General features: G+C 37.6%; 1 long non-coding RNA gene across 1 annotated transcript; it reads right to left on the minus strand.

Moving 5' to 3' along the window:
• Positions 1–7,939: 7,939 nt before the first annotated feature.
• Positions 7,940–15,354, minus strand: LOC120324374. Its single transcript, XR_005565644.1, has 2 exons — positions 14,973–15,354; positions 7,940–10,649 (listed from the first exon to the last, which is right to left on the minus strand). It is a non-coding gene; the product is annotated as an uncharacterized LOC120324374 (long non-coding RNA).
• Positions 15,355–15,431: the final 77 nt, after the last annotated feature.

Here is a 15,431-nt window from a genome sequence, read left to right on the forward strand (position 1 = left end):
ACAGAGAGGAAAACATGTCCCCAATCAGATATTCACTCAGTATAGGCTAAGGTGCAAGGTATATACAGCATATACAAGCACTGCACACTTGCTAGGAGTTGGAAATTATAAAGGAGAACACTCAGAAAAGATGTGGTTCCAGACAGTGCCAAGTACTCTTCAATACAGAGATTTTTATTTTTTTTTAAATAATTCTGGTTAGGTCATGCTGTATCTCTAGATATACTTGAACATCTTGGCTACGAGGCCTCAGGGAGAGCTCCCAAACTGAGCAGCCAGCATGCTCAGCCTACAAGAGCTCAATATTACACAATGGGTATGGGAATGGGGAGAAGGCTGTGAGAAGACCCAACTTCAAGATTTGAGCCATGCTTTAGAGCCACAAATGTCTCTAAAAGTACACAAATACGCAATACTTATATTTTACACTGTCATTTGTCATACATATTGTAATGTGTGTACATAATGTAAGGTAATTCTCATTTACATTTTTAACTCCTTGTCTGTATCTGTTGTTAATCACTCCAAAACTGGAGGCAGAAGTCGATTACCAAGCACAATACCTAGAGTACTCTGAGCCAGCAGACGGAAAAAGTGCAGACTGGAACTGCTCTGGTGAATTTGCAGAGGTCCTCATCGAGATGGGGCCCTCAGGCCCCTGCAGCCTTTAATCAGCTGTAACTGGAGTGAAGCTGTCAGCTCCTGCTTGTATTCTGTCAACTTCAGTACCACTTAGAGCATCCCTGACAAACGTATATTGAACATTTAACAGTCAATCTGTGGGCAAGCTTTTGATTTTGCAGGAAACTTTCTAAGGTTCCACTTTTTACAAGGGAAAACTTGTTAAGTTATTAGGGAGGAAGACGGAGAAAAACATCCCTCAGTCAAATCCTTTGCTTTTATGGAGAAACCCAGTTATCTTTTCTTTAGCAGGATGATGGATTGGCTCAGTTCAAGGTGATATCCCAGCTGGTGCAAGAAAAAGAAAGGGCTATCATATGATGGTGACACCTCTCTTCCTCTGTCAGTCAAACTGTGCTAGTTGTACTGTAGAACTGGAGCAGTCTGCTATTATTAGAAGTATTATCATATAAATTATTCACACTGAAATATATGTTCGGCTCTGGTGTGTTTATAAGTTTCCCATTAAGAATTTAAATTTAAAGATCTTTTCCAGCTTCGTGAACCTCCCCAAATACCCTTCTTCCACTCACCTACTTCTGGTGTTGCTTCAAAAGCATACAGATGTAAGTGTGACTGTCTGGGATGAGGGACTTCAAGCAAAGCTGTTCCTATATTTTTAAAATACTAAATGCATTTCAAAATAATGCAATACATGCCAAATCTACACAAAAATTCTTTATTATGTGTAAATTATTTGAAGATTTTTTTCCTTGTTCCTGTACTTTCTGACGCCTGGGGACTTTATTTTTTCTTTTTTTTGTGTGTGTAGTTTATGGACTAAGCTTATTATTTGCTAATTTTAGGTCCTACCTCCTCCTCTTGGGAGCCTAAATACTCTACTATTATTTCTTCACAGAGCTCACTCCTACAGTATCCCTGCTGCAAATGCAGTTGAATCTTACCTAATGATGACAAAATAAGGCCATGACACATCTGAGCAGTCTGGAAGGGTACAAAGGGAAGTAGGTCAGATACAGTTTCTTCACAAGTCAAATCAGTCCATAGCATTCGGTTTCCCCACAGTCGCCATGGTAATGCCATTGCAAGAGGGAAATTATTATAACATTACAACACTGAGCTCCCATAACCACACTGATCCCTGGGGACTCTGCCATTTGCCACCCCACAACACAGAAAACTTCCTGAATAGGCTCCTTCCCTAACACTATTAAACACACTGTCTTCCCAAGGAGAGGACAGAAACTTCCTTGAGGACACACTGAGTCCTTAGAAGACAGTTTTGGATGCCTTCTACACCATTCATATAAAATGGGAATGAAAACACTTCTGGTCTCCTAAAGGCACCATATGAAGATTATGGCAACCTCATCCAGACAGAAATTAGGAAATTAATCTAAATTAATTAGAATTAAATTAAATATTTGAGTAATTAATATTTATATGGCACCAATATGTACCTATTTATTACTACTGAGTGTTGTTGGTATCACTTTTACTATTTTAATACTTTTTTTTATTACTGTACCACTTAGAAGCCCTCACTGCAAAGGGCAGTAGTGCAACCACTGTTGCACCAGCCTGACAGAACATGTCACTGTCCCTTCTCCAAAGGGTTAAGGAGCAATGACTGTACTTATGGAAGCAGTTCTGGTTCTACCAATGCAGAGACTTACCTAGTGAAATCTGGAAGATTATTTAAAGGAAAAGTTATTAATTCATATTGTTGTCAGTGGGAGTTAGGTGCCTAGCATGCCTTAAAACCCAGGCCTGGATTAGGCAATTGCAGCTATGACAAACTCAATAAAACTGGCAAACTTAATAAACTGAAACAGTAGGAACAGCTTTAGGAAAAAACAGCGGCAATAAATTTTTGCGGACTTCAATGCAGGAACATTTCTAGTCATATTTAAAAGGAGAAAAAGTTTCAGACAAAACCAGGCCTACCTGTCTTGCAGAAGTCTGAGGAATGAGCAGAAGGCCAAAAAGAGTCAAAGCAAAGCCACCCATCTTCATTACATACAAAGTATGTAATGAGGACAAATGAGGAAATAAATAAATTTTTGTGCATATATTTGAAGAACCCTTCTTTCCTGCAGCTGACATTCATCAAATTCTCACTGCCTCTCCCAGTCAATTCTGTCCTTCAATTAACCAATAAGTCAATTTGTTCTTTCTCCATTAGAAAAATCCTCCTCTCAGCAAAAAATGCATCATTTCACTATCAGATCGATCACCCTTCCTTCTCGCTGCTCAATCGATAATCTCTGCATCTCCTACACAGCAAACAGGTCTGTGGAAAGAAACCTGCCTAGGAAGTTTCTCTCCTTTTATTTGGCATGCTACCTACATACAGGTGGCTCACTAGGCACTTCTGAGCGCACAAGCATGGAAACATTCAAAACAATACTGTAGGGAATTGGATTTGAAGGTAAAAGACAGATCAGAACTGAGCTTTTATTTCCAATAACATTACAACTGTTTTGATATGTGGTGGAATTATATGTCACACCAAAAGCGCATGCAAACTTTCACAATATTAAAAAAAAATGGAAAATTGAGTATGCAATGACAAACAGCTCCATTTTTGGACAATATAGAGCTTTTACAAACCATTCTATGCCACTGAACTATTCTGATTGAGTTTGATAAAAGTAACAAGAAGTGTCCATACCCAAAGCTCTAGACAGTGACAGATTGCAAATAGAGATAGCTATGAAGAAAGAAAAAAATTGTCTTCAAATAAAGAATGGCTGTAAATCAGGCACATTTCATTTGACCAGAAGACCATCAATAAAGCTCAGTACATTCACGATGTCTTTTCAAATCCAAAATGTAAGGTTGTATGGCATTAGAAAAGCACAACTTATCGGAGAGGTTGCACCTTCTGTACAAAGGACATACACAGGTGCAAATCCAGAGACTCCTTCAGCATGAGCAGGAATCCAATCCTGGATGAAACACAGTTAGCATATAACTAGATAAAGTTGCAATGCTCAGCAGATTATGGCATGAAGTGAAAAAGAAGTTGTTTAGATTACATAAAATAATGCAATTAGCCAAGTTGGTTAGAACGCTGATATCAGTACTTGCAGCACAGAAAGGGCAAGGAGCTCACTTTCAGTGAAACCTTAGGCAAACTACAAGCAGTCCATTTGATGGTCAGAGAATAAATTTTGTGAGATTATATTTTGGGGGGTTTCTCCACCATTTAGAAATGTGAAGATTTAAAATACGAACTGCAATGTCTTCACTTTTTTTGTTGTTGTTGTTGTTTAAATTTCTGCTGAGTGTTTTTTCACTTTAGGTTTGGTATTTTTCTTCCCACTTCAATTGTTTGCTCTCTGTAGGAGTGTGGCAGGGTATGGAGCAGGTTTTTTACTTCCAGCTGTGAATCAAAGCAAAAGTGAAAGTTACACTTTTTTCTCTGTGATCTATTAAGACTTGTGAATATTTTCATACCAGAGCACTATTTGAATATTTATGAATAAAAATCCATTAAATACTAATGAGTTACCATTCTCAGTCACTAGCCTCTTTCTTAATCTGTTTTGCCATTAACTCATAACCTCAATGTAGTAGCCCAGGTTAGTCTTTGGCATAAATTTCCAGCTGAATATTTTATTTAGGAAAGAACGCAAATTTGGGACAAGCCAAACTATTCATAAACTTGTGCTGAATTTTGTTAGTAGGTCACCTGAAAATAAAAAGAAAGAAAATCAGAAAAGTCAAACCGCCCCTTTCCCTTCATTTTAAACAACGTTCCCAGTTATTGCCTCAAACTGATTCTTTTCCATTCTAAGGAAAACCAGGTCTCCATGTAACCCAATTAAATACTTTCTAAGCAACTGCAACTTATAGACACCAAAATCTCCCTAAAAACACTCAGGGAGCTGAAGTCTCCTTTGGGAGCCCAGCTGGTTTTGAGTGCCTTGCAGCTGGGAGCATCATTTGCATCAAAGAGCTCCTGGTGTAAAGACTCCTCCCTGCAAGGATGCTGTGTCTTCATTTATGCACCGACAGTACCTTTGCAATGAGATGGGACATCACACAGCACCTTCAGTTAAACTCTCTGCAGGATAGGGGTGTACCTTGTTGCTCTACAACTCTCACGGGGAACCTTGCTGCTTTCTACAGCTAACAAAAAGGAGGTTGTAGCTAAGTGGTGGTCCGTCTCTTCTCTCAAGTAAAAGCGACAGGATGAGAGGAAATGGCCTCAATTTGCACCAGGGGAGGTTTAGACGGGATATTAGCAAAAATTTTTTTCACTGATAGGATGGTCAAACAGTGAAACAGGCTGCCCAGGGAAGTGGTGGTATCACCATCCTTGGTAGAATTCAAAAGACGTGTGGATGTGGCCCTTGGGTATATGGTTTAGTAGTGAACACACAGTGCTAGGTTGACAGTTGGACTTAATAATCTCTTCCAACTTCAGCAATTCTATGATTCTAGAAAAGAGCTAGAGATCACTGCTGTAAAAGATGCTACAAAACATACAAACATTAGAAGCCTTTTCAACTGAAAAGCTAGAATACGATGCAGCTTCTTTGAGACAAAAATGTCATAACTTTTGAGTCAGATTAAGTCTACATGTATAACATACAAATTTCACACTATACAGTTCATACTGTGAACATGTACACAGCATTGCAGAGCACTTCTGATGTGACTTCATTCACTTTCCATAATATAGACATGATTTTATGTTGGATCACTGTTGATTATGTGTGCCTTACAACTCCAACACAGGAAAATAATCTCTCTTTGAGCTGCCCTGGGGTAGATAAACACAGTTTTCATAATGTTACCCTATGGCCATAAGAGCTGCATGGTGGGGAGAGAGGGGAGAACTAATCTGTGCACAAGATTATGGAAGGGAGAGAAGATTGCAGGACACAGATTGCACCTACCACACTCTTTGTGATCATCACTCAATGGCTGTCCCTTATCCTGGGAGGACAAAGAGACAAAGGAGAGGATACAAGATCTCCTTTTGACCAAGTAATTTACTTGCCCATTGTATGTAACAGGGAACAATGTCCATATATCGCCTGAGCAGAAAGGCCTTTTAACACTGTTGCCCTTGAAATCCTTATTTTTGTTAACGACAGGACTTATGACTACACTCCCCTTCTCCTCCACCCCCTTCTCTTTCAGCTCCCAGTAGCAGGGAAGAGGTTGGGTCGGCCCGCTCCTGGCCCCGGGGAGGAGGTGGCAGAAGGCTGGCCTTATTTACCTTAGCCATTTCCCCGTGTAATCTGGGTAATCGTGTGGCTAATCGGTGACACGGAGGAGCCCCCCACACCGCAATTCACAATGCCAACCCATTCATATTTCATACAATAGGGTATTTAAGTCATCCCATGCCTTGCCAAGGCGATTGCTCCCCCTTTGTTCTGATGTTTTCGGCAGGGGTCTCCTGCCCTACTCCCTCTTTCACACCAGCATATGTCCTAACTCTTGCCTGCTGCAGCTGGACAAGGGCTGTTGTTTTTGTTTTGTTCTTCAAAACCAATGAATTGATTATGGCAGTGTGAAATGTGGGTTAAAACAGTCCCCACATGTATGCATACATTAGCCATTTGCTACATTACAATTTCACAGCAAGGTGACCGATGAGGCAACAGTGCTCATGCTCTTCCATTTTGAATGGGCAATCTGTTAAGCACAAAAGGAAATAGTAAATAAAAGACTGACTGAACATATTGTTTCAAAAATGGCTCACCATGCTATATCAAAGTGAAATAAAAGTACCTCTACCCCAGTGTACTGCAACTATAAAGAAAGAACAAATCTGGTCTGTAAGAGAAAATTACAAGGTTCACATGAATGGATATAGAATATTAAATTCAGACCACATTCCTGCAATAAGGATTACTATTGCATATTCACCTTTACTTGCTGCCTATCTCACATTCAGCATGTAGTGAACTCAACAGCCTTACAAATTACGGAATCTGATCTCATCTTTGTACAACCCAAATATAAAAAGCCCACAGTAAACACCTTCAGTTCAGGATGTACCTCTCATAGGGTGTGTTGATTCGTGGATCAGAACTGGCAAGGAGAAATTGCCTTCATAGGCTAGACTATCAGGTCTCTTCTCTCCCTGACTGGCAATGACAAAAAGTCAGTTTTCTCCAAAAACTCTTTTGTAGCTTATACAAAACAGGTCTTGTGGCTCCATTTTTCTTCCAAGGTGTAAAGAAATGACATATCACAGCAACTCCCTCAAAATTAATACTGCCAGCTTAGGTCAAAGTCTGCAATAGAAGTGCCTTTTTATTTTTAAGAATAACCCAAAATGCATTATAATATAATTCAGGTACTTAAAAAGAAGGATTTATTGACATAACAAAAGATGTCATTCCTTCCTGGTTCAAGTTTATACTACTCTGTGGATGTACAACTGGTGCTGAAACATGTCACTCATGGCTTTTCGTGTAAATGCCTGAGCCGTGTTCCTTGGCTTGAATTGAGCATATAGAAGTTCACACCTGTGTTCTGTATTACAATCAATTTTCATTTTTTACTACTAAAATTGGAAAAAAAATTTTGAGCCTCAGTCTTGAGAGCCAGTTTTCAACAGAAAGCTAAGCTTTCTATGAAAAGTTAATTAATTAGCACACATACAATATTTTACAGACTTATAAATAGTAGTGTATTGTATAAAGTACATAAAAGGAAAAATTTGTACAGCACGCTCACCTAGTTTTTGAATGCTTAACTGTAAGCCTGAAACCAGGAATTTCAAAATCTTTAGGGGAACAGAGGGCACAACACAGATGTATTTAAAATTTCATTTTGATTATCAAAGAAGTTACAGTATCTTGTTTCCAAATCCAACTCTTCAATGTCAGAATTTGGAAACCTCTTTATTTCTGCACACCCCCTGCCCCCCCCAAATCACAAAATAACTATAACAAATAAAGCTTCTCAAGACTATTCTTTCAGGGCAGACTCTGGCACTAGAATGTGCAGCAGCAAATTATCTATCTGTACATCTGTCACTGACGAAAAGCAGATTTTGTTCAAATTGCTATCAGTAGAATTTATACCACCTGAAAATGATCCCAATACAGCTAAATTTGTAAATGGTTACCGTCCCCATCACCCAAACAGCAGGGACAGAGCTACAGCAATATAAATGTGCTAATCCCTGCACAATGTATTCCCACATCTCCCTGTATCAAATCATTCCAAAGGGTTTTCAATATACAAGTTAATTAGCTATAGCGAAGCAGCAAAGTAACGCTTAATGAAGACCAGGACTTAAAATACCAAAAGTAGCCTGTTGTACCCTTTCCCCCAACTTTAATGTTCTTTTGAAACGGGTTGCAGATATAGTTCAAGTATAATTTAACAAGAGACAGATGGCATTTAATGAACAGGATTGTTTTAATTACATGGTAAACATAGTGGACATTTTAAAATATGCATTTTCAACAACATCTACAAGAACACCATTTCTGTTTTAGCACCTCGAAATGCTACTGCCATGCAGTATCTATCTATCCATCCATCTATCCATCTATCTATCATCTATCTAAGCACTTGTAACACTGAGCAAGAAAATGACATTATTTTGTTACTGAACACATGACATTATATTCTAATTATATGCTCAATTTCTCATTTCTTAAAACAGTTCATGGAAAAGCAGTTGTATACTGCATACTCAAAAAAATTAAATCTCTCTAAAACTAATTGTACAGAATTAAAAAGATACAAGCAAGGCATGTCTGCAACATACAACTTGCAGAGATAAGATAAAAGATAACATAAGAAAGTAAACTTAATTATCTAAGAAATATCTGCCACTTACAGGAAACACAGAGCTGCCACAGTCACATGTTTCATATTTAACTAAGAAATGAAAAGCCTTAATTAATTAAATTAAGGTCCTGATCCTCACTGGATGTGGAAGTCAATGAGAGTTTATCCATGTGAACCTCATAGCTGGAGTGGAACTGAACACTCCCTTTTACTGTCTATTAAGGATGAAACTCATTTTGTAATCCCATCACTTCATTAGCACCTTTCCAGCACATTATCTTTGCCCTAATCCTCCTGTCACTTTAGGGATTCAGGGTCATTAGAGCACTTGAAGGGTCGATGTTATTGTCATGGAGGTGTGAATTGATCACTAAGATGACAACTGGTGACAAGTATACTTTATTAGTCTGCTACTTTGCCTCTTAATTGCTACTGATTATCCTGTCTTTTAGAAAGGAAATTTGGACTCCTCCTGCCATTGCCAAAGATTGCACTGCTTTCTAATAGAACCATCTAATCACTGTCCCCCATCCCTTCCACTTCCTCACCCCTCCACCCCCAGAAAGGAGTACATTTCGACATAGTATATTTGCCCAATTCAATGGAACTAGTTGTGTGAGTAAAATCAACAAGATAAGGCCCTTTAACCCTCCTATTGCATTGTGTTTGGCTTTTGATTGAGAGAATTTCTCTGTTAAAAACCCAAACATTTCTGATTACTTCTTTTCCTTTGCAATGGCATGAATATGATCATCTTTTTTTTTTTTTTTCCAAAAGTCCCGTTTTGGGTATGGCTATGCTTACTATTTGAATGGATTTCCCAGAGGAAGAGCTGGCTTTCCAAACATCATCATATTGCATTTTAACTACACATTAACCCAAACCAGCAAAAAAAAATTAAACTTCTGTGTCTTGCCAGATTTCACATGCTTCAAGCCTTAATTGCTGTTAACCACAAGATTTACACTTAGTATTTAGTTTTACAAAACTCCTTGCTTAAAGAAGGGTAAAAAAAAATAAAAGGAAAAAGAGAAAGAGCTTTTCAAACTAGAGAGCTAGGAGAGTAGAAAAATCTTAAGGCAGCATAAATGTACTATTGTACTTCCTTGAAAGTGGCAATCTTTGCATTACTGGTTGTTTTGTTTCATATCAGGGTAAATATATCTATAAGAGATCACACTTAGCAGCAAGGGAATATTAATACAGAACTCTTAAACTCTTTGTTCTTTTTTATTAACATTGATTAAAAAATAACACCGGCAACAAAAAGAAAACAACTCCCAGATCTCCTATTCCTACTCTAAAACCCACATAAAAGTCAATCTCTGTATAACACTCCCTTCCAAAACCAAGTGCTAAACCTAAATCGGAAAAAATTAAGAACTTTAACAAATGTCTAATCTTGAATTTTGTAATAGAGACATTCAAATATGAATCTAGCTGCTCAGGATGAATATTTGACCTTCCTAAGTCATTTGAATTGTTCAAGGTTATTTTATAGGATCAGTATTTTACATTCTAATTTCCAAGGATGACACATTTCCCATGAAAAAAAGCTGCTACATAAAATTTAGATTGGCTCTTTGAATTTTACTGTGGTCAAAAGAAAACTTTGAACAGTTTGTGCAATAATCTGATCCCTCCCTTCCTCTTTTAACCATGCCTACGTAGAACTTCTGCAAAGGCACTTTGCTTATTAAAAAAAGCTTGAAGATGATTGAAACCTTTAATTAATTTTTTATTTGATTTCACTAGAGAAAAATAGCAAATACTTATGGTATTATTTTTGCAAGAGTATGACTGCATTTTATAGATAGTTTTACATGCACAGTCCTGCTCAACAAAAACAAAAGTTCTTTCATTTTACCTCCACATGTCAATACAAAACGCAACTGCTCCTGACTAGAGTGTTGTTTGGTCTTCTGATCCCATTGTCTTCTTCAAAAAGAGATCCTGAACTGTATTTGGATGGAGGCCTCTGTAGACCCTATTCTAAACTGTAGCTACTTTAACTTCACTAGTTTGGGATCTAAAATATTTTTATTTAACTAAGACATGGCCCATAAATTGTCAATGTAATTTCAGTCTGAGCGACTCACCTCAGTTTTCATTAACCAGTACTATGACAGCTTGACTTACCTGAAACAAATCAGCCTGCGTGGAGATAATACCGATACCAAGTGCAACAGGTATGGGATTGATGAGCAAGATGTTTGGGAGACAGAACATATCTGTGAAGTAAATGGAAGAAGGTGAGCACTGTTGAGGTCACTTCTGAAACCCATGTCAATGATTGCTTTACACAGCCTGCTCTAACAAACGTAGCCTTAGGAAATAACTGTTACCTGGCAGCATTTCTGGAAACAATCATAACTGGATATTCATGCTAAAAGATGGGTACTAAGAAACAGAAGACACTGTAAAGTGAGACAAACTGGTGCAGTAAGATGTTGTTGAGATGTTTCCTTGCCATCACCACACTGGTGACTCAAATTTGGTTCCCACAGAATGTAATTACCTTCCTGCAACAGAAAACTAGTGAGCAGTCCTTCCTGGAAGGAGACTGGCTAAATAACCATAATGTACTCCTTATGATTTAGGTAAATTATAAATAAATATATTTTAGATCCCATATCCCATATCTGGTAATAAAGACTAGTACTGAAATATACTTCACTGTCCATACATAAATAATGGGCCAAATAATTGGAAAATTTTAGGAGATGAATATGACAAAAATGGGAGAAGAGTGTAAATTTCTTCTGGAGGAAAAGATCTAGTATCCTAAGGGAAAGTAGCACCTCCTGGCTAAAAGCAGGGAGAAGTTATACTTTGAGCTAGAGGAGGGGATATATTTTTCAGAAGGGTACATATTCCTTTGCAATCACTGAACAGAGACTGTTGAGTAACAGTTGACCCACTCACAGGCAGAGCTGAATGATGTTCTGAGAGACTTGCTCTTTTCAAGCAGACCATCAGCAGATGATAATACACCAGAGCCAGCTTCAGGGTCCCTGTGGCATAGGCCATATCTGATGACAGCAGTGATCAGATCTAGACTTAGCATCTCTATAGGAAATATCCCTGACACTATCAATTTTCTCCCACTGTCTGAACAATTCCAGAGGTTCTTTCCTCCCACAGTCTTGGCTTCACAGCCTCTTGTTCTAGTGTATAACAACAAGGCCCAATGCAGCTACAGCATATCCAAAGCCCTGTCACAAACAGCCCTACTAAACAAGCCTAAGGATGCCACGATATATATTCACAAAGAAATGAAGGTTGTCTTTTCCTAAAAAATATGATGATACTCTTCATTGGTGTTAGTAGGACTTCTAGTTTAAGAGACAGCTGTTTGGATAGACAAAGCACTTGAAGTCCAGGTCAGACTGATAGATTAACTCAGAACTCTGCCATTTGGATTAAAGAAGTATAGAAATGAATCTTATATTTGACATTTAAAACACTTTCAAAGGGAACCTTTTCCACTGCCTGTACTTCCTTAAATCACAGCAGAAAGAACTGCCATGGTAGAATAGTGTGAGAAATTACTGTCCAACTGCTTCTCTGTTTTCCCACGTTATGACTGAAGACATTAGTCCCTGAATCATTTTACATCTTGGCATTACGTGCAATGACATGGTGCATGAAAAACAGATGATGTAACAGAAAGAAAATTTGAAAATTTATTTATCCTTTCTTTTGAAAATCATCTAGAATGTAAATGTGGTTGTGGCAGCTCTAGATGAAAGGGAAGAGAAAAAAAAAGTCTGCTTTTGGAGGGCTAGCTTGACTAAAAACTTTAGATTTATGCAGTCTGACTCGCAGTTGCTGCACGACCTTGGCAAAGTCACTTATTGTAACATTTTCAGAAACGGATGCTATTTCCTCAGGCTTTCATTCTACTTCTCATCTCCAGAGTATATGACTACTTTGCATGTACAACCAATAGTAAAACTAAAATTCTCAAGGGACTTTATGGAATCTCTGGATCTTGGTGTTTTCAGGGCTTTAGAGCTATTTGATGTAACATACATACAGCATGATTTGTTAGCTGTTCCAGGATTTCCCCCACAAAACTTTGAGTTTTACAAGAAGTCTTTATGGACTGCCAGAGTTTTGGAAGACCAGTTTGAGACAGCTAAGTCATCCAGAAGAAGCCAGTGAGAGACATAGTAGGTCTGAAATATCAGATTTTTTCCATCTAATTTCTTCCCATGAAATGACATGAAGCATTTAACAACTGAAGGACACAAAACTGAAAAAAGGGTGTTTCATCTCTCCCTTGCTTCTCAGCTTTCAAATCGGGGGTTTAATTATTTTGGAATGGTTGAGGCAGAAGAAGTAACGAAACTGCTGAACAAGTTGAAAATCTTCATACTTAGGGGAAGTAATATGCTTTATACATATGCTTTATATAGTAAATGATTTGCACATTTGCTAGAAACTTGCACTGATTTATAAGAAACATCCTCTCAAACCCAGATATTAAGGTTAAATTGGTAACTGCAATCTCACTCTACTGCAGTGTTAAATAAATAATACATATTTTAGGACTGAAAGAATCAATCCAGAAAGGAAGGACTATACCAGACTATAAATACAAACAGAACAAAGTTCATTAATCTGCTATATTAGCTATTTTAGGATATTTCAACACAATGTATACTTACTCTTTATTGTCACCAATTTTTCTCCTGCTCATATTCAAGCTGAGGTGGGCTATCAACCTTCACAATCATCTGAAATCACATTTTGGTGAATATTCAGGCACATCTGACAGAGCATGGAAAGCTGAAGTGCTCTAATAGGGCTTGGAAAAACATCAGACTCTCTGTTGGTGTTCATCCCACCAGCTTTAGATATTCTCTAATTTTTATCTCAGAACAATTTCAGTGATGCCACTTTGGGTTCTCACTGAACTTCTCCATGTATGACCTCTCCATTTTACTGTGCCTATAGGAAATGTCATTTCTCATTGCCATTGCTTGAACTTTTATTGCCACCTTCTTCCTTTTAGTTGTGTGGACATTAAACATTCACTAGCTGACATTTCTTCTCTTTCTTTTTTTATTTTTTAATAATGTATGTAAGCATGTAATCACTTAAGGGCTCTACATAGTTCTTATTAGACGTTTTATTAAGTCAAAAATATGCCAAGTTGAAAATATCCCTTGCTTTACATTCCAGATCATAAAAACAGCTCACCTTTTCTTAACATTTTGGACATAAGGTTTTCTCATAAACGTTGACAATGCTACCAAACTTACGATGAACCTGTTCTTTAGTTCCTTTAAACAGCTCTAACCACCAGCAGCAGAACAGTGGACTGTTTGCTGCTCTTACCAGCCAAACTTCACAGGGACAATAATCAGCAAAGAAAGGAAAGTGCATGCATTTGTTCCTGTAGTTAAACCAAAATAAGCTGGAGTGAAAGTCCTCTGTACAACTGACTATAATATTGCACACCTGTTAGTGAATACTTACAAGTAACTTTCTCAGTCATGTGCTTGCACTGTCTGTCTTTTATGCTAGCAAAATCCTGTTGTACCAAGATTAGCCAGTAAAACTAATAAAAGTAAATGAGTAAACCATGATGCAGGTATGAAATACATAAATTAAGCTAAAATATTGGAAGGAGGGGAAAAGGCAACGCCTAGAAAACAACGGAAACCTACAAAAACAAGATCTGAGTAGGATCAGAAGAATTACCTGTGGCATTCACTTCAGATTCCCTCAGAAAATTATGAAAGATATTGTTTGCAAAAAAAGCCAACAACTCTCTTAACCACAACTTTCTAATATGTTGGAAACAAAGACGCTGCAGACTGAAGTACACTAACTGTTTGAGCTGAATGTGAACACAAACTTTTTAACACCTCAGTAAACACTTCAGAGAGAGAATTACTCTAATATCTGTAAATCAGGGCACTTCAAATTAACCCCGTGTTCATTAAAAAGCTTGCTGATTTTATGTTTTTGTTATCATTCTGATACAAGCCTGAGAACAAAAGTATTTAACAATTCCGGTCAAATAGGATCAGAGCATTAATTCTTGTTTGGATGCAAGAGCAATATAAATCATCTGTTCCAAGCTAACAATTTAAAAAGTGCACAGCACATTATGTTAAATAAAGTATTAACACTGAGTAAAGAGCACCTATTAAGGGACTTTGAGACTTCTGGCTCACATTACCTTACACCATTTCTTTAAATAACCTTATTCCAGCTTTTTAATCCCATAATTATTCCACAACTGTATTGTCAGAAAACTCCACTGTTTCTAACAATGTATAGCTGTAAGACATTGTGTGAACCTTCAGTTAAATTCTTGTACTTATTCATGTTATCAGCCTGACCCACATTAGTAACTTATCTTTTACATTTTAATATATATAATATTGTAATTGTAAGTTGATTAAATAAAGTGTACTTGATGATCTAAATTTCTGTTTTTCAAAACAAACTGCTGAAATAAGGAAGAAAAAATCACATTTTACTTGTGCATGCACAGATATGCATCTACATGTATACACACGCTATTTAACACATACCTGTGATGTGTCTTCACTCAGTCATTTAGCAGCCTTCTTCCCAGTCACTTTCAAAGTCTGTAGATCAACTATCTGAGGCTCTTCTTCCATGACCTTCGTTTTCTTTCCAATATGTTTTCTCTTGATCTGTTCCCAATTTCAGTGGATGTACTAGGACCACTGTTGTACAGACACTTGCATTAGACATTGCTACAGAATAAATTTAGAGCTTGAGATGCTGAGAGTGTAAGAATTCCTTAGTGGTAAGGCTGAACTCTACAACAAGACATGACTCTATTAGCATGGGCCAGCATGTTCTCTTGTGAAGGGTATTGTAAAAGAGAAGGATTGAGAATATGAGGGTAGGCTTTTTGTACCTTCCCTGTTTCAGCTGAGAATTACTGTTGTGAAATGTAGCTGAACCTCTACTTTGAAGAGTCCAAGGGAGAACATGCATACTTGTATTTCAGAACTCAGTCC

The sequence above is a fragment of the Pipra filicauda genome, unplaced genomic scaffold (genome assembly GCF_003945595.2).
Source record: "Pipra filicauda isolate LSUMZ 115617 unplaced genomic scaffold, ASM394559v2 scaffold101_size5749837_pilon, whole genome shotgun sequence".
Lineage (NCBI taxonomy): Eukaryota > Metazoa > Chordata > Aves > Passeriformes > Pipridae > Pipra > Pipra filicauda.